The 22,344-nt window shown below is 38.5% G+C and overlaps 1 protein-coding gene across 4 annotated transcripts in view; it reads left to right on the top strand.

Moving 5' to 3' along the window:
• The first annotated feature begins 9,570 nt into the window (after positions 1 to 9,570).
• ddr1 (discoidin domain receptor tyrosine kinase 1) overlaps positions 9,571 to 22,344 on the top strand; it is a 54,345-nt gene continuing 41,571 nt past the window's right edge. Inside the window, exons 1-3 of one of the 4 annotated variants that reach the window (XM_087806594.1) lie at positions 9,571 to 9,777; positions 12,117 to 12,167; positions 21,177 to 21,236. The gene's annotated coding sequence lies outside the window, so the exon portion shown is untranslated. The remainder of the gene's footprint in view (positions 9,778 to 12,116; positions 12,168 to 21,176; positions 21,237 to 22,344) is intronic. The other 3 variants (XM_087806595.1, XM_087806593.1, XM_087806592.1) reach the window with 3 other exon arrangements.

The following is a 22,344-nucleotide window of genomic DNA, read 5'->3' as shown; positions in this document are numbered from 1 at the left end:
ACAAACCCACTACAAATATGACACATTCGTGTCACACAATCTTGTCTTTCAGTTGACTTTCACAGGACCAAGTGACGGCACGAGCTGCTGGAAGAACACCAACCTCGAGAAACGATCGTGATGTGAGAAAGCAAGATTCACAGCATTTTTAACTAAAGCTTTTAAATAGATACACTCGATCACACACACTACCTTACGGACACAAGCTAAACATCAACGTTCACATACACACGTGTTGCATCACATTGACCAACACTTAAACACACTAACACCAACAGAAACACACAAAAACAGACACACACACACACACACCCACACTGACAGCTGTGCGAGGCAGCAGGATTCAGACAGAGCAGATTATTTGGAGAATGTAGAGAACGTAAAACCACATAGCGATCATTCCACTCTCCCTCGTTTCTGCTGCTTTTCCTTTCCACCGAGAGTTCCCCCAAATATAGCGTCTCAGACCTGAGGGGTGAACCTCCACGTGGCCCCGACAACCGCACACCGGCCGCAAAATACACGCCTAGCTTCACAAGTATATGTGGCCTTTGGTTTGTGTTTGCTCGAGACATGTGTTTGTGTCAAGCACTTGTGTGTATGTTTGTGTGTCTACAAGTGTGTGTGTCAGTGATGTAGGGGTGTGTAATGGAAGTCATCTGACAATACAATATATTGTGCTACTATAGGAACAAGTAGTTGTAGTACTTGACTCTTGACGTAACTGCTTTCAGTTTTGAAACAAAAACATGTTCAAACATGCTGCTGGAGTCGCCTGTATCCTCTCGTCCTCAGTCATCCAGTGGCCAACAAGTGGCCAGAAGTTTGCAACACAAAAATGAACAAACGCCCAGAATATTTGCATGTTAATATAAAATTAGTAACATGTTTTAAATAAAAAAAAATATATATATATATTTTTAAATTTATACAGTGATGTTGAATATCAACACAGTATCATTAAACAATATTGCGATATTCAAAAGTATGGATAATTTCTTACACTGCGAATGTGTTGGTCCTTGGTTAATAATTATATTAGTGTTCTTTCCTCTAGTGTGGTTCTATATACGTGTACTTGTCTGAATGTGTACTTTTTTTGAGCAATAGTAAATGAGTTTTACAGGGTGTTACTGCCAGTGTTAGCATGTGTACCTTATATTTGTATATAAATTGTGTCTCAGGGTCCCTGTTTATATTTCTGTCCGTATGTGTGTGTCTTGTGTTTTTGTGTCGTACACACGAGTGATTGCGTTTAAATCTTTCGGTGTTATTCTCTGCGCGTACACACTCATAAGTGTGTTTACAGTCGACTCTGTGGTCTCGGCCCGGAGCAGGTTCTGATCCATCCCCGGAGAGGATGTGTTAGCGGTTGAGGTGTTGAGGGGTCAGAGGTCAGCACTCGCCCCTCAGGGATGATCTGCGACCATATTTGGCTCTGGTGAGGGAAGTGTTTACGTCAGCTCCTCGCACGTTTCCCACCTTGATCTTCTCTTCTTAACTATTTTGGGATTTCAGCCCAAAACTTAAACAACTTTGCCAAGGACCCGCTGTATTTGTGCGTATCCGTGTTGTGGTGTGTGTCGGTTTGTGTACGTTTTTATGCGTTACCATCAACATAACTTCACTTATACTGGTGTACAAATTCACTTTTTGTTTTCTCTTCACATTTTCTCTTTTACTCTTTTGTCATTGTCTTCTTCTATTAGTCAAATGCGTAGTCTGGTATCCAGGCGGTCCCGCACAGCTGTCCAGGTTTTCCACTCGAGACCCTCGGATTAATTATCTACTCGCTCGTCCTCGTTCAAACCTTTTTTGCATTCTCCCACCGTCCTGTCCTGGTTTGCTCGATGATCTCAGCGTTGTCAAAGGATTGACAGTGAAGTGGGACTGTGGGGGGGGGGGGTCAAATGACCCCTTCCACAGTCACGGGTCCACAGAGACCCTCTCGGCTGCAGCCCTGCACTTATGCCTCTTCTTCCTCGTACATGGAGGACGCTGACTGTTTTCTGGTGTCTGGTTTCACTTCCCGCCCTCCCTCAGAAATCCCCTGCTATTCATCTGAACACACACACACACACACACACACACACACACACACACACACACACACACACACACACACACACACACACACACACACACACACACACACACACACACACACACAGCATGGAGGTCTGCAGTCTCTGTTGTGGCATTTTGAAAGCTCCTCCACAACTGTGGCCTCCTGTTCCGACTGTCACTCCACCCCCACCGGACCACCTCCTCACCTGTCTCTCTGAATATGTCCTTCCTTCCCTCAGACATTCTTTAACAATAACCAGCAGCAAATCTGATCTTCTCTCCTCTGTCACCAGTAATCACGACTGAAATGAAAATGACTCTCGAGAAGAAAAAAATCTAATTTTATCAAATATACTGTTACCTTTCCTTAACTTTTTCATTCAAATACAAATGCTTAATGTATTGAATTATAATTTAAAAATATTAGTTGAATTCTTATTAATTAAAAAAAAAAAAAACATCCTTAACATTACAGTTAATAAAAATAGAGTATGACTTTACAGTTTTAATAGGTATTATGTTTTATGGGTTGGTAGATTTCCTCTTAGAATGACATCAGCTTGTACTGTTAGCGACCAGCTGAACTACCAAGAATAGCATTCAGTTTGAAATCACCTCCACTTTACATTAGATTTGAGAATAAAAAAATACAGTGTAAACATTCACTAGCCACTATGTGTAATGAGGTGGTACATTTATCCCAGAAATACTGCAGCATTAACAGTTAGCCACAAGCCAAGCTAGCAAATATAGCATCCAGTTTAACATTGTTGTGCTATTATGTGTTCTGGCGTGGTTAAGGTTCAGCTCAACGGACAACATCCAAATACCTAAAGGAGAAAATGAATCGTCTACAATGGACTTGTCTGGTTGAGCTTCAGCTTCACATGCTGTCCGTGATGTTACTTAAAAAAATAGTGCTTTTGTAATAACCATAAGCAATTTAGAAATCCTATGTAAAACTGCAAAGGCAGGCATGCATATCTTTTTTGATATAATATAAATTATACTTTTATTCTGTTTAAAAAAAAGACTATAATATTGAGGGGATACTTTGAGAATAGAGTGATTGACGTACTGGAATAATTACGTTTTATGCCTTTTCTTAGTGGGAATCAAAATGGCCAGAGAAATGTACATTTATATTTGCAATGACATTGACACATCTAATTCACAATACTTCAATTACAAGAGGCACTCTTACATAGATGAACTACTAAACCTAAGTCATAATCATGTTATAATACCTGCATTATTATTACTTGTGCTTCTTCTATTACTTTATGAAATAATATTTGGGTAAATCTACCTCCAACTCTCCGTATCTGACGCTTGATATTGAGAAAATATCGCTCACATCTACGCACTGCATGATAACTTTCACTGAATCATCTGTTATCATTTCTACCTCGTCGTATAAATGCCAGTCTGCTCCAAAAGTTTTCTGATAGCTGAAGGAAAAAAACACTGAATCCAAACCCTGGATGTAGGACTTCATCGCCATGACAACCGATGACCATTACAGCTCGACTTTGTGAAGGACGGATAGAACAAGTGGGAGCAATGGTGGAGGGTGAGGAGGATGTGAGCGGGGGACAGGGGGGGTGAGGGAGCTGAGTCGGGGTGTGAATGGGTGCCATTGCGAAGCAATGAGATGTGAAGCTAAAAATAAGTATTGACACATGGGTCACACTCTCTAGAACAGAGACAAACACCACAGCCAACAGTTTAATACATTTATTTGTTTCAACTTCATCTTGCCCTTCACATTTTCTTCAGTAAATTAACAACTATACACTTTGAATCATTATCTATAAGTTATATACCTACTGTATGTAACTAGTAAACAGCTTGACTCTCAGGGCTGAAGGGTGAAAATCTATTACGTCTATTTATCCATGATTGGTTTCAGTGAGTCATTGTGAAGCTGGAATGAGACAAACTTATGCTGCTCTGAATCACTTTTAAGTCCCATTGTCTCCTCATTGCCGAGCCAATTTTTCACATTCCCTCTTTTGTTGTTAGGAGCTCTTGATGTTTTTTTTCATTTGTTCTCTTGCCGTCTTCATTAATATTTGCACTCTGGCTTTTCTGTCTCAACCTTTCATTATCCTCTGTAATTAATTGTTTTTTTCTTCCTCAGATGATGGGTTCACTCAGAGAACAACTTGCTGAACCTTTTTTTTTTTACATTTCGCTGCCATGCTGCTCAATCTTCGTACAGAGTTTGGTCTAGAGAGGGGTCGAGGTTCTCCAACAGCATTGCTGCTTCAAACGCACAAATCATTGAAGTAAGATTGAGCCCAAACATTGGATTGATCAGTGCAGCGGGGGGCATAATGAGTTTGCATCTCTCTCGAGACCATCTTTTTTTCACTGCACTTCACAGCAGCACAAAGAAAGTTGCTGAATTTACTTCCTTTGGTACAACATCTGACTATCAGCTGGTGCTTTTCTTTGGTCACTACGGCTCTGATTCTATGGTAACTGTACTCGTAACATTGACCTTGATACGTCTCTTCTCTTCCTGGCAGGTTATCATATATAACTACCTGATATACTTTTCACTGATTGTGTTTCCTAGACCTTGATACCGTCCTCGCTACTCAGGAAACCTCTGGAATAGTCGACTCTTTTAGCTAGAAATGACAATCTAAAGATGAGCAAAGTTCTGTCCACATGCGACCCTTTTCCCATAATTCACATGGTCCTCGTCAACTTGAAAGTATGAGCTGACATTTTATTATTTTTTTTATTCTTTACTTTATTTGGACATTTATTAATTCTTAAAAATGAAATAAATTGAATGAAAACTAAATATGTGTTTCCAGAGTTGTATTATATTAATATGTAAGTAACATGTATATGAATATGTGAAACAAAATGTCAAATTTATATATTTTTAGTTTTTTTGGCACAAATACAATTAGTTGTTTCCTAATTAGATGTATTTTCTCTGTGGACTGATCCCCTGAAGAATGTGGATATTCTTCTTTGTGTTTCATGAAAGTGAATTTGCAGGTAAATAGTTTTTTTTTTACAAGTTGCTAGGAGACAATGTCTTCTGGTCTAAAATTGAAATATGATGCAGGGGCTCACAAAAAAAAAGAAAAAAGAGTGACTACATGTTCAGGAGAAAAACCCTAATAGGGCTCATTATGGAAAAACGTTGTTTTATTTGATATGTTTATGACATCAATTGAAAGCTGATGATTTGTTCAACTGTGCTGCGTCTCAAATTGCATACTTGCGTACTCAAAGTTAGTATTTTTAGTGCGTAAGTGCGTCTCAATTCTTACTCTCTTCTCTTAGTACGCCAATTTAGTGCGCCATGCCATTGCCCACAAAACTGAGTATGGTTCGATGGACACTATCTACCCTAAACGGCTCCATCTTAGTGACGTTGTAAACGGAAGTTACGTCATATATATATATATACTGTATATATATATATATATATATCCATATACTTACAGGTGCATTTTCAGGACAACAGTAGAAGGATGACGTCTTCGCTGCTGATACCAGCTTAAATATCTCGCGAATATTTCGATTCTCAAATTTTTTTTTTGAATTTCTTCTTAAATAAAAGTAGAAGAAGAAGCTGTCGCGTCATTTCCTGTTAGTGTGTAGCAGCAGAGTTTGATTTGAGACATACTATCTGTGGAGAATTTGTTACCAGTTAGTATGTACACTATCCTGATGCATACTAACTTCTAGTATACTAAGAGAAGTATGCGATTTCAGACACAGCACTGGTTTGCTGCAGTTAAGTGTACACTGACTATTCCTGATTACAGTTTTTTGAGAAAAAAGGAAAAACAATTGTATGGTAAACAATAAGGTTTCACTCTCTAATTGAACATCTTCAGCCTGAACATTATATTTAAAAAAAAAAGATGATTCTGCAGCTAAGAAAGTGCAAGTGTTTTATTTTAAGATTCCAGATGAAACCGTTCTCATTTTGAAGAAACAAACTCTCTAAATCATCATTTTGATGTTTCTGCTGAATCATTCTTTTCACCCCCCGCACCCCCTGCGCCCCAATCTACCTGTAGCCGTTACAGAGAGTTCCTTGTCCTTGGTATCTCATAAGTGTAAAACTAACTCTGTACTCAGCTCTCCCGGTGAATTCCGCACAGGATCAGACCTGCTCTTCATGCTCGGCCGCCCTTCACACGGAGCCACAACAAGAGAGTCGACTCTGTTCCCTCACAACAAGTCTGCTCGTATCACCAACTGAAATAAGGCGGGGTTTGCAATATGAGTTTAAAAAGAGAAGCAAAAGTGTGAGAGAAAAGTTGAGACAAAGAAGGGAGGAGAAGAGGAGAAGAAAAGTAACGCTGAGAGGTCATAATTTCTGCCGGGGGATTTGCCGTTACCCCGGTGACCGACAAAAGCAGTGCCACTTGGACATTGTGCTCCACGAAATAGCCTGAAGAGAGAGAGAAAGTGTGAGGGAATGTCAATAGAGAAAAGTTTAACAGCCAACAATTACCAACAGAATAACCAGGACAGAATGGTGATAAACTGCACAAATTACTTAACATAGCCAAACAGGAAGTGAATGAAATGTAAGTTAGTAAGTAAGTAATTTTTATTTATATAGCGCTTTTCCAGACCAGGGTCACAAAGCGCTTAAACAATCAAAACAATATTCAATAAAGTATATACTTTAAAGGTCAAGATAAAACTGAGAACACAAGAGGAGTTCCAGAAAATCAAGGAAAATCCTGAACAAATAAAACTTCTTAAGATGTTTCTTGAAGGAGTCAGTAGATCATCAAACAGAAAGAGAGAGAAAGATCGTTCCAAAGCTTAGGAGCAACAGTCTGGAAGGATTTCTCTCCTCTGGTCCTGAACCGTGTGCGTGGAACCATCAGTAGATTCTGATCCACAGACCTCAGAGCCCGAGCTGGGCTGTAAGGCTGAATCAAAACAGTGATGTAAGGAGGAGCCTGACCATGAATAGATCTGAAATTAAGAACCAGAATTTTAAAGTTGATCTTGAAAGAAACTGGAAGCCAGTGAAGAGTTTCAAGGATCGGAGAAATGTGAGTTCTTCTACTAGAGCAGGTCAGAATTCTCGCTGCAGAATTCTGAATCAACTGCAGGCGAGCGAGATCCTTCTTGTTATGACATGAAAATAAATAAAATAAATGAGCAGAAAGTTGACGTTAGCTCAGCACGCTTATCCGAATGTTGAGTTATTGTTAGCCAAAATATGAATAGTAATATAATTTACACAGAAATAAAAACAAACTTTAGCAGCATTAGCGTCAAAATCCATTATGCAAATAGCTTTACAAAAATGTCTTTTGGGCAAAATTCCTCTGAAATGCTAACTCAAAAAAATAAAGTTTTAATAAATGTCATGTATTCAAGCTTTTGTGAAAAGATTGAATCGCCAATTACCAAAAAACTGAAATGGTCTGACTCTTTAGAAATTGGAGAGCAGAAAATGATGTTTGGGCCATTTTTTGCTGTTTTGTAGCTAAATTGAAGTTGTGGCGGCGAGTGAATGTTAATGATATGCAGACAGAATGAGGCCACGCTGGAGGAGAGTCCAGCCACAATTGTAAAGACGCAGAGAAACGCAGCAGGAAAATATCCTCATTAAACTCTTGGTAACTTGGACTACAGACAACTATGTCAGATTTAAATCTTTTTATTACAGATGCTTGTTAAAGATTCTCATCAGCGTTCAGACTTGACCAAATATAGAAGTGATCGTGGTCAATGTGATGAAGACCTGGACGTGTTAATGACCTCTTGGCTGAACGTTCTCCACTCGGTCTGAAGCACAGACACCTACTGGTACTTCTGACCCTGGTTTCCTCTCAGCGTCTGGGCTCCATCGCCTGCATCTTACTGTTCGCCCGTGAATATGAGTCATTACAGCTCCGGGGGCAGTAATGCTATAGAGTTAGAGCCGTGACACTCTGTAATAATGCTTCCTTTTGAGGTAAACACCAAAGCAGGAGGACGCGGAGGGATCGCATTAACTGGGCCCGACCAGAATGCTGGAAGACAAGACGGATTATTAAGAGTTTACAAGTTTATCTTATTAAAGTATAAAAAAAAAAAAGGTTTAGTGTTTAGAACACCTGGAGTAAAAAAAACCTCTTAAAATCAATGTATTTCAATAATTATTATAGTAAGTAAGTAAGTAATTGTTATTTATATAGCACTTTTCTAGATCAGGGTCACAAAGCGCTTAAACAATCAAAACAATATTCAATAAAGTATATACTTTAAAGATCAAGATAAAACTGATAACACAACAGGAGTTCCAGAAAATCAAGGAAAAGTCTGAACAAATAAAAACGTCTTAAGATGATAGTGGTTGCTTTCAGGAATTAAGACTTTTTTTCAAAGTTTCCAAATGTATGTTTACACCTTTTAAAAGCCCTAACACAGAAGTGATAAAATGCTATGTTAAAGAAAACTGAATAAATTTGGATGGTTTTATTGGTTCACTAGAATATATTGGAGCAGCAAATTCGTCAACAAACAAATGTACTTAAATCAAGTGATGTACATAGACTCCTTATATACTATTATTATTATTCACTGTATTGATGGGAAACTTTCTCAAAAAAGTTATGAATTAATATAATGATTTCATTCACTTTCATTTTGGGCTTCACTGATTGATGTGTTGAACTAGAGACAAATATAAAATAACAACACAGATGCTGTGTCTCAAATCGCATACTTCTCTTAGTATACTAGAAGTTAGTATGCATCAGAATTGAGAGGCACTTACGCACTAAAAATACTAACTTTGAGTACGCAAGTATGCGATTTGAGACACAGCACCATGTTTCTGAGGCTCAGTTTGACGGACTGGTCCAAGTCACCCAAGTACTAACCCAATCCTCGGAACCTAAACCAGAGTTTCAGTTTTGTCCACATTTTGCTTCAAAGTGTTTTTATTTAGCTATGGTTTGATTTCTAGCAAACAATTGACTAAGTTTAGCCTCTGGGGCTCAGTTGGATCAAATAAACAGTAGAGCTGGATGTCATCAGCAAACATGTGGTCATAATAATATAATGGTTATATGTATTTTAATTCTACATATTTAATGAATACTGTAAGTAAGTAAGTAATTTTTATTTATATAGCGCTTTTCTAGACCAGGGTCACAAAGCGCTTAAACAATCAAAACAATATTCAATAAAGTATATACTTTAAAGGTCAAGATAAAACTGATAACACAACAGGAGTTCCAGAAAATCAAGGAAAATCCTGAACAAATGAAAAGGTCTTAAGATGTTTCTTGAAGGAGTCAGTAGACTCTACTACTACTGTACTGTACATCCAAATAATGTACTTCCTATTATTTATTATTTTGACTTCACTGTTGTTGCTACTAAAGCTCCCGCCCACCGCGCTCTCTGATTGGTCGTCAGACGCCTCCCTCAGGCACCTTGCTCGCCGCTGATTGGCTACAGCCGGTGCAGTTATGTAAATGAGCACCTGGCGGCTCCCGCTAGCTCGGGTCCACAGATCCTGTCAGTGAGGCAGAACCAGCCGTGGACCCAGGACCTGTCTCTCCGAGCCACTGCCCGACACGAACCCACGTCAACATTTTTAACTGAGTTTGTTGTTTTTTTCGGTTCTGAAAGAAAGCGCTTCGTGTGGATTTTACCGCGACTTGAGGACGTCACTGACGCGGGAAGTTGTCGTCCGGAGGTGAAGTGTAGGTGAGTCTGAGTGTGCGCGTGAGAACGTGTGTGTGTGTGTGTGTGTGTGTGTGTGTGTGTGTGTGTGTGTGTGCGTGCGCGCGGATCCTGGCGTCTCCGAGTCTCGCTGTGAAGCGGGCGCGCGGAGCTCTGGACCCCCGCCACGAGCCTCCTGCTCGCGGGTCTGAGGTGTGACTTTAGTCCCTCATAGTGTCTGAGGATCAGGAGGACATTCTCTGGTTCTGCGTGTCTTACATGTTCTGTCAGTGAGCACCAGTGTCTGGACTTAAAACTTCTTCAATGTTTATTTATCCTTCTTTATTTATAATGACTTAAAGCTTTTGGACGGTGGCGTCATGAAGGAGGTCAACTTCTTGTTTTATAAATAAGTCAATAATACCTATAAATAAAGTCAATAATACCTATAAATAAGTGCTTAAACTACAAACCTGGGTGACAACATTGAGTTGCATCCTCAACCCCCCCAGTCCCAAGTGATGGTTCACCCAAGATTCAAACTTCACTCATTTTCTACTCTACTAATGTTTGGGATTATTTTCAGAGTAATCCATTCTTTTTTAAGAGTTACAGGCAAAAATGTGCATCTATTTACTGGTGCCCAGTGGACAGTCTTCCTTCAAAAAAGACCCTTAAAAAGCTGCTCGTAAGAACTCACTGTCCAACTTGACTTTATAAAAAATGTCCCTTTATGTCTAAACAGCTGGACTTTTCCGATTGCAATTGTCTGTTTTTACGGATTCACACTCATAGCCAGCATAGTTGGAGGAAAAAATTCATCACCTAATGGGTGGTGATACTTCAAAGTGGTGCCCGGGAAGTCTTTCCTAAATCTCAATTAGATTTTCTCTCTCATGGTTTCTTTCCTTTCTTTCATCCATCAAGGAATCACGGAACACTACATTAATGTTTAGTTGGTAACCTTAAGTAAGTAAGTAAGTAATTTTTATTTATATAGCGCTTTTCCAGACCAGGGTCACAAAGCGCTTAAACAATCAAAACAATATTCAATAAAGTATATACTTTAAAGGTCAAGATAAAACTGATAACACAACAGGAGTTCCAGAAAATCAAGGAAAAGCCTGAACAAATAAAAAGGTCTTAAGATGTTTCTTGAAGGAGTCAGTAGATCATCAAACACAGAAGGAGAGGAAGATCGTTCCAAAGCTTATCTTGTATTGAAACCTCAGAGAATAACTAAATAAGTCTGTATTTTACACTTGTTTGTGGCAGAAGTTTAAATATATAAACTAGAAGTACTATAGACATACTCCAGGTAAATATCGCGAGCCCTTAAAGACAGTAGAATGTATGTGCCCGGGTGCATCTTCCACTGAGCTCTAGTTGCTTCATTAAAATGGGCATTTATTTTACTTATAACTCTAAAAAGGAACGGGTTACTCTGAAAAGAATGCCTACCATTTGTCGACATGAGGATGAGTAGAAAATGAGTGAAGTTTGAATTTTGGGTGAACATATATATATATATATATATATATATTCTGTTTTATAAATTATTAGTGTATGAAATGGGTATTGTTTCGAAAAAGAGGGTATTTTCACTCGAGTAATGCTTGTTACAGTCAACTTAATTGAAAAAATAAACCTGTTAACTAGTCACGATTGTTAAAACACAAATTGTATATGATTACATTTTACTGTTTTATCAAATTGTTAATTCGTGGAAAAAAAAATACAGACATGAAGCTGGTGTGAGGTGCAAAAAAGTTGGAGACATCGAAGGACAAACGACAGTTCACTGTATAAATAATAAACAACATAAAAGTGAGAAACAAACAACATCAGCGCCGTGTGAAGTAAATCCATACATGTGTTTCTTTAAAAACAAATATTTTTAATGACAAGAATGAAAATCTGTTATCTTGGCAAAAGAGTGTGAAGTCAATATTGATTCTTGTGTAGTCGGAGAATAAATGATTCAGGAGCACAGGAGTCCATGACGCAGAAACTGAAAATCCTCTGCTTCTTTAAAATGCAGAGCAATAAACACCTGACACATCACGGTCTCTGGCAGAGCTGCAACCTACGGTGAAAAGAGGATTTAGAAAAATACTAAGTCTTTAAATGTATGTTTATAGTTCACCACACTGTCCCTCTGCGTGTTTCCTTGACCAGAACTGCTCACACTGTCCTCGCACACACAGTATTTGGTGATAATTTTGCACTAACTTAGCAGCTCCTCATCACACCTCCCTCACAAAAGCACACACACTTTGTTTGACAACTCCCGAGTTAAACAAAGTTAATTTATCTTCCCTCTAAGCCCTCCCCCCTAGAGAATGAGGTCAATAAAATTTTAACCCTAACCTCAACCCGTCCAGGTGGTGCTCATCACTCTGACCTTCAACCCTGTGACCTCACCACCTATGCAGGTGAGACCACCTGTGTGTGTGTGTGTGTGTGTGTGTGTGTGTGTGTGTGTGTTCCCTTCACCTCTGACCCCCAAACGAGGTGTTGTGTATCCTTCAGGGGTTAATCGGTGACCAGAACTTGACCAAATCACGCCCCCGAATCCAAGAGAGAGTCTGTGTTTATAGAGATCACAATGGCGAAGCTGGCAGACTCTTTAGAGTTGGAACATTAAACGGCTCCATGAGCCAAGACAAGGGGGACGGGCCAGAGTGAATCCATCATGTGAGAAAACAAATGAGCCTCATCATCTCCGGTGTTAAGTAATGCTCCGAGAGTCGAGCTGGAGTCTGCTCAAGCAGGAACACACAAAGGGGGATGTATGTATGTGGGTGGGATTTTTGCACAGTTTTCGTTGCCAGCTTGTGTTGTAGGTGTTCTAGAGAGGCCTCAGTGCAGCTAATGTAATATGTTCAGGTATTTCAGAGCCAAAATATCATTCTGACCCCATCTGACCTGAGGGGGAACTGTGTGCACGACGGCAAAGAACCAAATCTCAAGCCATTTTGTTTGATGCACACATTTTGTGTTGGCACAAGTAGTCAGTTTATCCTACCCATTAGTTTGATTAGACTTTATTCATTGACCCATGCAAGAAATGACCTGTAAATTATTAATAGCGAGTGGAATATCGAGTTAAAGGTTCGTTCTCAAAAACGCTAAAAGTCAAACATTTACGGTTAAGGGCCAGAAATACAGGAGTATTTTGTTTTGTATGTAGAATTGTCAAAAATGTGTCATCACAGCTTATGAATCTGTTATTTTCATTGACTTCTAGTCTTGCGACCCTTATACTCATGGTTTTAAACTCCAATAACCATTTATAATTTACATGAATCATCCGTTCAGGCCAGGCTGATAAATGGTCTTTCTTCCCTGCAAATACTCCCATATTCCCTACTCTTATTCTGTTTATTTATTTGTACAAATTTTCTCTGGTTTGCAAGATTTTTCAAGTGTCGGTATGTGTCAAAAGGATCTGGCCAATGTTGCATCAGTTAATTTGTAATTTTTTTTAACACAAAAATTGAATGTTTATCCATCTATCTATAACTTTCAAACCAGTGTAATCAATGCAATGTAAAAAATACAAGTGGATTTTTTTTATCTGACTTGTGTGAGTGTAAGTATATTCACTTCACACATTTGTATGTGTGAAGTGAATATACCCGTCAAGGCCTTTTGTGCATTAGTAGTACGTATCTTCTCCCTGTCTCTGGCTTCATATCAGATAGAAGGAATGTTTTTGTGTTTAAATAAAATAAATGTGTTGAAGCGGCTCAGAAATCACAGTGTTGTGTTGTTCACAGTTCGATGGATACTGATGCTTATAATTAAGGCGGCCAAACTTCTGATACAGTAAAAAGTCCAAAGTAATACTGAAAAAAAGTCATGGATTATCACTACGGTATAGGAAAGTTTTCAAGGTAAAACATTTTTTGTTGTATTTTCTAAAACACTGTGTAGTCCTAGTTATTTGTCTGACAGTAACTGGAGATTTTTGTTGGTTATCTTATTAATTATTGACAAAAATCATAGCATCATGACCTCTTAACAAGTGAGTCGATAAGATGCATCATCTGGCAAAACCATCTTATCGTTTTTCTAGAAAATTAATTTGCAGATGAGGCCAGAGAGTACAATCTGGGGAGATGGCATCTAGAAACCTTGTTTGTATTTGACATGCTTTTGAATTGGTGTTGGGACATATATTGGTATTTGACCATATGTGACGTATGTTGAGTTTGAGATGTCGGATCAAGAGAAGAATGAATGGGTGAAAGGATTTCAGCAACTTCTTTTAATCTTTCTTAATTTTTGTTTCCAGGAAGTAGACTTGCGTATAACAAGTCCTAGAACAAAACACACATGAGATGCTTGAGCTGAATTACTGCTTTCTTCATCTTTTTGGACAAATTTTGTGTCATTTTTTTAAACGCAGTGCAGCCCTAGTAGCGGATCAAACCGTTATATAAAATTCTCATTTCTATTCATTAATGACAAAATAGTGAGTACCTCAAGGTTTTCACCAAATTGAAAAAGTTATTTAATCCAAAGAAATTGGTGGATTAAGTTTTAGTTTTGGACTTTAACCTGATAATGTCGTCTTTAACAACTCAAACCTACCCTTTCTTTGTTTATTTCTTTCATGCATAATAGCAAATTCAGCTTGTCCGATCAGGTCTATACAAGTTTTACAGTTTTGGCATTGTTTTTCGAGGAGTGATCCTAGACTTTTCGTCTCATCAATGTGGAAAAGCAGATAATCCACTGATTTTTGCTCCTGTGAAACAGAAGGTTGTTGTTCCTCCCCCACCTGAAGCGAGGACGGCAGCTCAAAATAAGCAGAGTTCTGGGACATTGGTTCTCATCCAATAGTCTGGGCGGTTGGATCTTTGTCTAATGGGCATCTGGCTGCTCATTCTCTCGCAACGTCCCACGAGTGCCATTTGACTTGCATAACTGCTTTTCATCAGCTGAGCAGCCCAGTACAGGCTGGGATGGAGAAGATCAATAGAGGGAGATCTAAGCATGATTCATTTGTGACTCTTTTTTAAGCCATTTGGCACAAAATACAACATTAATTCCATTTTATGAATTTATAGTTCAAGCTTTATAGTTATTTGTCTGACAGTAACTAGAGATAGTTGTGGGTTATCGTCCTCGGAGAGACCAAAAAAATATGGCATCTGGGTTATGCCAGGTTATTATCAGTGGTTAAGGGTTTCTTATCGTAATCGTGATACCAAATTTAACACATTTCCCATTGGAGGTCCTTTGGAGTGTAAGCCTGGATAGTGAATCAGCTTGATTTCGTCAGTTATTTCACTGAGACGAGGCTCATTTTCTCACTGCAAATTTAAAACGATGTCGAGTCTCGCAGCTGCACATAAGACAGACCTGTGGTATCTCTCACTCTCACACTGGTCAGTATCAGTCTGTCACTCCACTAATTGCTAGGTGAGGTTTTCACTTTAAAAGCATTTGTCTCGGTGAACAAATCTGCACCTGCGAGACTGGCCAGGATTGTCGTGTCTGGCCCATCGTTGAACTGTGTTTTGTTTGTTCCCCATCTGGCTTATTGTTTCTCAGACCTCTGAGCCCTTTGTCTGTTTTCCACTTGTTAACTCTCCTGAAAAGAGAGGTGAATAGAAACTGAGCAGTGACTTGAATTCATGCTGGCATCTGTGTTTGACCAGTGTAGCCGGTTGACCGTAAAAACTCCACTGAAAGTCCATTGAATTGTTCATTTCTCTTTTCAGTGTCGCCCATTTGTAAAAAGCATCTCTTCTTCAGGCTAATTGGCCTGAGTCATAGCTGGACCCTTCACGGTCGACGGTGTCTTGACTTTTTTTCAGTAAAAGTAACTAAAAACAGGACCTCGCTGTCCAACTTTACTTTATTAAAAATGTCCCTTTATGTCTAAACAGCTGGACTTTTCCGATTGCAATTGTCTTTATTCCCGGATTCACACACACGGCCAGCATAGTTGGAGGAACAAATGCATCGTCTAATGGGTGGTGATACTTCAAAGTGGAGCCCGGGAAGTCTTTCCTAAATCTCAATTAGATTTTCTCTCTCATGGTATCTTTCCTTCCTTTCATCCATCAAGGAATCATGGAACACTACATTAATGTTTAGTCGGTAACCTTAAGTAAGTAAGTACCGTAAATCCCGGACTACAAGCCGCTACTTTTTTCCTACACTTTAAACACTGCGGTTTATACTACGGTGCGGCTTATTCATTTTTTTTTCGTGGCGGGAAAAACATTTTGCTCAGCAACAGTAGACCAATAGAATGAATGAGTAACTTTGTGTCAGCAGCTCCCTCCCGACTACGAGGAGAAACTTACTTCATTCCGCACATTCACTCAAACAAAGATAGCAGAGAATTCCATCGGGCCAGATGAAATCATAAATATGGATGAAGTACCTCTGACGTTTTGTAACGGACCTTCTCACATAACTCCTCGAGAGATCGTCACACACACATTCTTCATGGGGCGGAGCTCTGGTGCGGACTTGGTGACGCTCCAGAGTGACAGCATTAATTATAACAACACTGACCACACATGAAGCCGTTATAGAAGTTAATCAAAATATATTTACTTAATAACATTTAACAAAAAGCGCTCCTTAAAGGAGGATCAATCAAACATGAACAAAACAACGAACACCCACGACACCCCACAGTCAAATCCCCGCGATCAGTGTCCAATGTTCAAGTCCATTATTGTCCAGAAAAAAGGCTGCATTAAGTGAATCATAGGTGAGGCGCAGAGACGCAGGACGGCCCGCCGTGAAGTCGCGTTTATCCGCGCAATCACTGCGTTACGATCAGGTGGAAAAAAGCAAACTACTCATCCGTGTTGCCGGCGTGATGAAGAAATAATTCCCCGGTTGAAGGACACGGACAGTTAGTCCACCTGCCTTGTGCTTTTGTCGCTGGTTCCTCGGACTGTAAATATCTGAACAATGCTTAAGAAGAATAACACAGTGCTTTATTTATTTAAGTGTAAGAAATGGACGTGAATTACCGGTAGTTCATTTTTGGCTTTTTACACCTGCGGCTTAAAATCCGGTGCGGCTTGTATAATTGCAAAATTGATTTTCTTTCTAAAATTTGAGCATGCGGCTTTTAATCGGGTGCGCTCTGTAGTCCGGAATTTACGGTAAGTAATTTTTATTTGTATAGCGCTTTTCCAGACCAGGGTCACAAAGCGCTTAAACAATCAAAACAATATTCAATAAAGTATATACTTTAAAGGTCAAGATAAAACTGATAACATAACAGGAGTTCCAGAAAATCAAGGAAAAGCCTGAACAAATAAAAATGTCTTAAGATGTTTCTTGAAGGAGTCAGTAGATCCATCAAGCAGAGAGAGAGGAAGATCGTTCCAAAGCTTAGGAGCAACAGCCTGGAAGGAACCTTGCATCCATTGTGGTCATGGGAGGGACAAAAAGAACAAAAGAAAAATCACTTTTAAACGTTCTACTCGTATTTCAATTGAGAGTCATGGGACAATAGTGGAGAATATCCCATAATTGAGGGTCCTTAGATAAACTGAGACATCCCTCCACCTCACAAAACCTTCTCCGGCTGAATTCGTATTAGAGCTGTCGGCCAAAAAACCCCAAACAAACTAACAACAACAACAAGCTAATTAATTATAGGATTTGTATTTAATTAATCGCATTTTAATATCGCATGTATGCAGTGTTCGAAATACCCGTCTGAAGCAATTTTCAGATTTAATTTTGCAGACTGACCATTAACATTAGTCTGCATTTGCAATATAATCACAATTAAAAAAAAAATCACAGTAGACTAATTCAAAGATGACTGAGTAACAAGAGAAACTGTGCAAAAATGAGCTGGAAGAATAATAAATATAAATGTCTACATCACAATAATAAGTCACATGACTACAAGGCGGCCTGAAAATGAAATGTACATAGAAAACTGCACTAATTCACGCCTACTCAGAATCGTTGAATCTTGAGCCTGATTTTTCATTCTGCAAAATTGCAGGTTGTTTAATTTTTCTTCTGCAATCTTGAAAATCAATCTGCAAACTGCAGACGAGTATTTCGAACACTGTTCTAGTTGTAATAACACAAGGGAGAGGGGGATGAAAGACCAGTGGATGTAACAGGGAATGATAACTTCATTGCAGAGGAGGATCTGTGAACACTGAAATTAAAAGTAGAGAATAAAGAGTTACAGTAATGTTATGGGTTACAAAGGTGCATATGATGTAAATGTAAGCACAATTAGGTTGAAAGGGTTGTAGTATGGAGGTTTGTGTATTTGTCAAAAAATTGTTCTGCAATTTGAAAATAATTTTGCAACATTGCACACTGCAGAAAAAAAGTATTTCTACCACTGTGTGTGTATATGTTCTGCCTAGGAGTTTTGATATAATTACGCTACTATAATTATTACAAAATAATTTACATTTTGATCAGTGGCCAACACTGTCTTTACCTGTGAAATCGAAGAGGAGTGTTACAAGGATGAGGTTCTTTAATCTCTCATTGATTTCTTGCCTTTGTTTTGCTCCAATCCAGAGTTATCTTTAAAGCAGCATAGTTCCATTGCATTGGATCGTTGGCAATCTGCCTACTCTGTGTTGTATACGGGCTGCAGATTCTTCATCATATATCATTGCGTTGCCTTTGAAGCAGCACTACATCTTTTTGCTTATCTTCTTCTCTCCTCCACTCCATCAACACAAAGTCTGCTTCTATCATCCCTGTTCATCTCCTCATGTATATGTTGGCTTCTAGTAGTGCTTTTGCTGTTTGGGTGTAAACAAACTGGGGGCACGTGTGTGTGTGTGTCATGTATTTTGAAAATCACGCGTTGCTTATGTGAATCACACATGACGGTAGATGGCCTGAAGCCTCTAAATAAGTGGTTCGTATTTTTGCAAGAAACTCACCAGCTGTCTAGAGCGGTTTCTAATGAGGGGGGGGGGTTGGAGTGGAAGACTGAGGAAAAGATTCCAATTAAACCAACGTTGCGACCAAAAAAATGAATTATGATTTAAAGTATTTTGTATTTCAATGAAAACACAAGGCCCTTTGACTGCATCAATGTGCCCCTCCTGAGGTCACAGGATCAGAGTTAAACTGATTATATCAAGATGTTTCACCAAAATGTTGACCCTATTTATCTAGTGCTTGATGATTATTTCATTTGACATAAAACTTTTTAAAGAGATAAAGATTTTCTGTGTATGTATGTATGTATGTATGTATGTATGCATGTGTGTATATATTTATTATATATATAATATGTCATTGTTTTTTATTGTGATGTTGGATATTAAATAAAATGCATTTAAAACCAAAAATGTAAAACGGTCAATCTTTATGTTATTTTGAATTGGTTCAATATACCTTTGCAAATAAGACTTTTTCCTTTAAGATCCTCTTAACTGAAAGGCCACCACAACAAGCTTGGTACATAATGTGGCAGCTTAGGAAATTGTATTTCACACCGTATTAGACTCTAGTAATTGCTAAGTTTAAGTTCTACATCAAAGTTGTTGGTGTTCAAATGCTCTCCTGTGAAACGTAAAAGGTGTGGCACTAGTGCCTAAGGGTTTCCTTTAACATATGAGCTGGCCAGGAGCAAGGGAAGCATCAGAGGACTTTAAGAACATGAACAGATTTAGGCTCTCATTCATGGATGTCATAGATTTACTACATTTCTTTTAGCCATGTTAGTGAAAGACAAAACCATGCGTACTTATGTAGATAATGTAAGTAATTAATTTTTATTTGTATAGCCCTTTTCCAGACCAGGGTCACAAAGCGCTTAAACAATCAAAACAAAACTCACTAAAATATATACTTTAAAGGTCAAGATAACACTGAGAACAACACAGGAGTTCCAGAAAATCAAGAAAAAGCCTGAACAAATAAAAATGTCTTAAGATGTTTCTTGAGAAATGCTACTATCTCTCAGTTTAATCCAGGAAAAAACAAATATAATGGGCTCTTGATACAATGAACATGCATAACAAATGACTCAAGGAAGTAGTTGATGGAAACCACTAAACTCAGAGTTTAAATCCTGACCAGCCTTTTGTCGCCATTGTCTGACCCACCACTACTTTGAAAATAAAACTCATATACTATACATACACTATATATTATTCAAGTTTACAAAAATTTACAAAATGAAGCCCATGAATCAACAGAGAACAAGATCTCTTTACACGGCTGGCCTGCAGCACACTGCCTGACCTATGACCTTAGTATGACGTCGAGGAAATATTTGATCGAAACTTTTTAAAAACTATTTTCTCCAGACCTTCGTGCCTGTCAACTACTGTAATTACCCGAGAGCTCCGGGCAGAACGTACACTTGAAGAAGTCTGTTGAAGCTAAAAGTTGATTACGACTTCAAAAGATGCCTCTTCGCTCCCAATACGTCGCAGCTTTGTCTCATGAGTTCAAGTTATAACTGCGACCAGATTGAGTGGGTGTGTCGCATACTTCTGTACCTGAGGGGTTTTCGTGGGCCACATTTGCATCGGGAGTGTAATTTCTGGGGTCTTTTTTTTTCTACCTAAAAGGGTGGACAGGTCTCCAGGTGTGATAGATTTGTGAACCCCTGCCTGTCGTGATGAAAATACTTAAAATGTGGAGTTTTCTGGAGCCAAAATATTGTCATCACGCAACATTTCCACATGTCTACATGTCTTTGCTTTCTTTAGTCTTTTCCTCCACAATGTAATAATAGAAAATATTAAACAATCACAGATGTGAGAGAAGATGCTAACAGGCTGGTTCAGACCGGTTTCTTTTAGTCGCTTGATTCAAAATGCTGCGCTTTACTCCACTTATTCCTGTTTGACCTGATCTATCATCCCTCTCTCCACCCGTCTCCTGTTCCTATTCCACAACGGCTCCCAGAATGAATCATTCTCACTCCCCTGACTTGTCTGTCAATCAAACCGTGTCTGAGTTTAATGGAATTTCTATTTAAATAATGCATCCGCTTAAAGTTCTGTGGGCCTGAAACATGCTCCAGAGACTCATTCAATATGAGATTTTCAGCATTACTGCTAAGGTTTTTTGGATATATTGTCGGAAGCCTAATGCAATTGGACATGGTCCAGAAAACCCAAATGACTTTTTGAGTTATGATTGAGTAACTCTGACCTCATGAGATGAGTGTTCATTTTTCTCAACACGTCATTCCTCGAACGTATTGTTTGACGCTGTACAAGCTCTCCTTGCACTGTGTTACCTTTCTATTGAGATGAAGGTGCAGGTGAAGCTGGTAAAATGACTAATTTGACTGATAATACTAGATGATAAAACGGTCATTTAAATAATAACCGTTGTTAAAAATGGTTTGTAATGGTTTACAACGTACTGACATAAAGAGTGTGTGAATCACAATGACATTAAAAATGTAAATGCAAACATTTACAAATGTATTTTTGTTTTAGGAGACATGTGAGTTGTGAACAATTCCAGAAGAGATGAAGAATATTGACAAATATATTTGAGTAAGTGTTACTGCAGCACTACACAAGTCTCTCTGTGAGTATTACTGCAGCACTACACACGTATCTCTGTGAGTATTACTGCAGCACTACACAATTATTTCTGTGAGTATTACTGCAGCACTACGAAAGTATCTCTGTGAGTATTACTGCAGCACTACATCACTAGTTGGATTTAATCAAAATCGGTCGATGATATAAAAACCTCAACGTAAAGAAAATGAAAAATGTCAAAATAATTTAAAATCCCTTGCTAATACCTGAATTTATTGTTATATATTTTGACTTGAATGCATGATTTTTGCAGATCATGTAGTAAAATAAAATGTTTAAAAAATGTATACAATTTCACTGTATGAATAAATAAATTTAGTTCCAGGGGTGTCAAAACTGTTTTTGAGATTCGCTACAATTTATAAAGTGAAATAAGTTTTCCAAACTTAAAAATAAAAGCCTGTTCAACACACAGTTAACCATTGTGTTATCTCAGGGTCAAGGTGATCTGGTGGCTGGTTGTCCACCAGTTCACCATCACACAGAGACAACACAAGGGATACCGCAAACACCTTTTTATTTGGTTCCACGCACACGGCTCAGGACCAGAGGAGAGAAATCTTTTCAGGCTGTTGCTCCTAAGCTTTGGAACGATCTTCCTCTCTCTCTGTGTTTGATGATCTACTGACTCCTTTAAGAAACATCTTAAGACGTTTTTATTTGTTCAGGCTTTTCCTTGAATTTCTGGAACTCCTGTGTTGTTCTCAGTATTATCTTGATCTTTAAGTATGTACTTTTTTGAGTATTGTTTTGATTGTTTAAGCGCTTTGTGACCCTGGTCTGGAAAAGCGCTATATAAATAAATATTACTTACTTACTTACTTACCGCGCTATATAAATAAATATTACTTACTTACTTACTTACCTTCACCCAGAGATAACGAGGGTTAAGAACTATTTTGCAGCCGACAGGAAAAGGGGAATTGAGTATTTAGCAGCATTTTACTTAAATTGACATAAAAAGCAATATTTTTAGTATTTTTTTTTTAGTATTTTTAGTATTTTTCCAAGTCCGCAGAATATCATTAACCACACAATAAAACCGGCTGAAGGGTAG

Source organism: Callionymus lyra, chromosome 13 (assembly GCF_982586985.1).
Source record: "Callionymus lyra chromosome 13, fCalLyr1.hap1.1, whole genome shotgun sequence".
Taxonomy (NCBI): Eukaryota; Metazoa; Chordata; class Actinopteri; order Syngnathiformes; family Callionymidae; genus Callionymus; species Callionymus lyra.
This window is presented reverse-complemented; position numbering and strand designations above follow the sequence as displayed.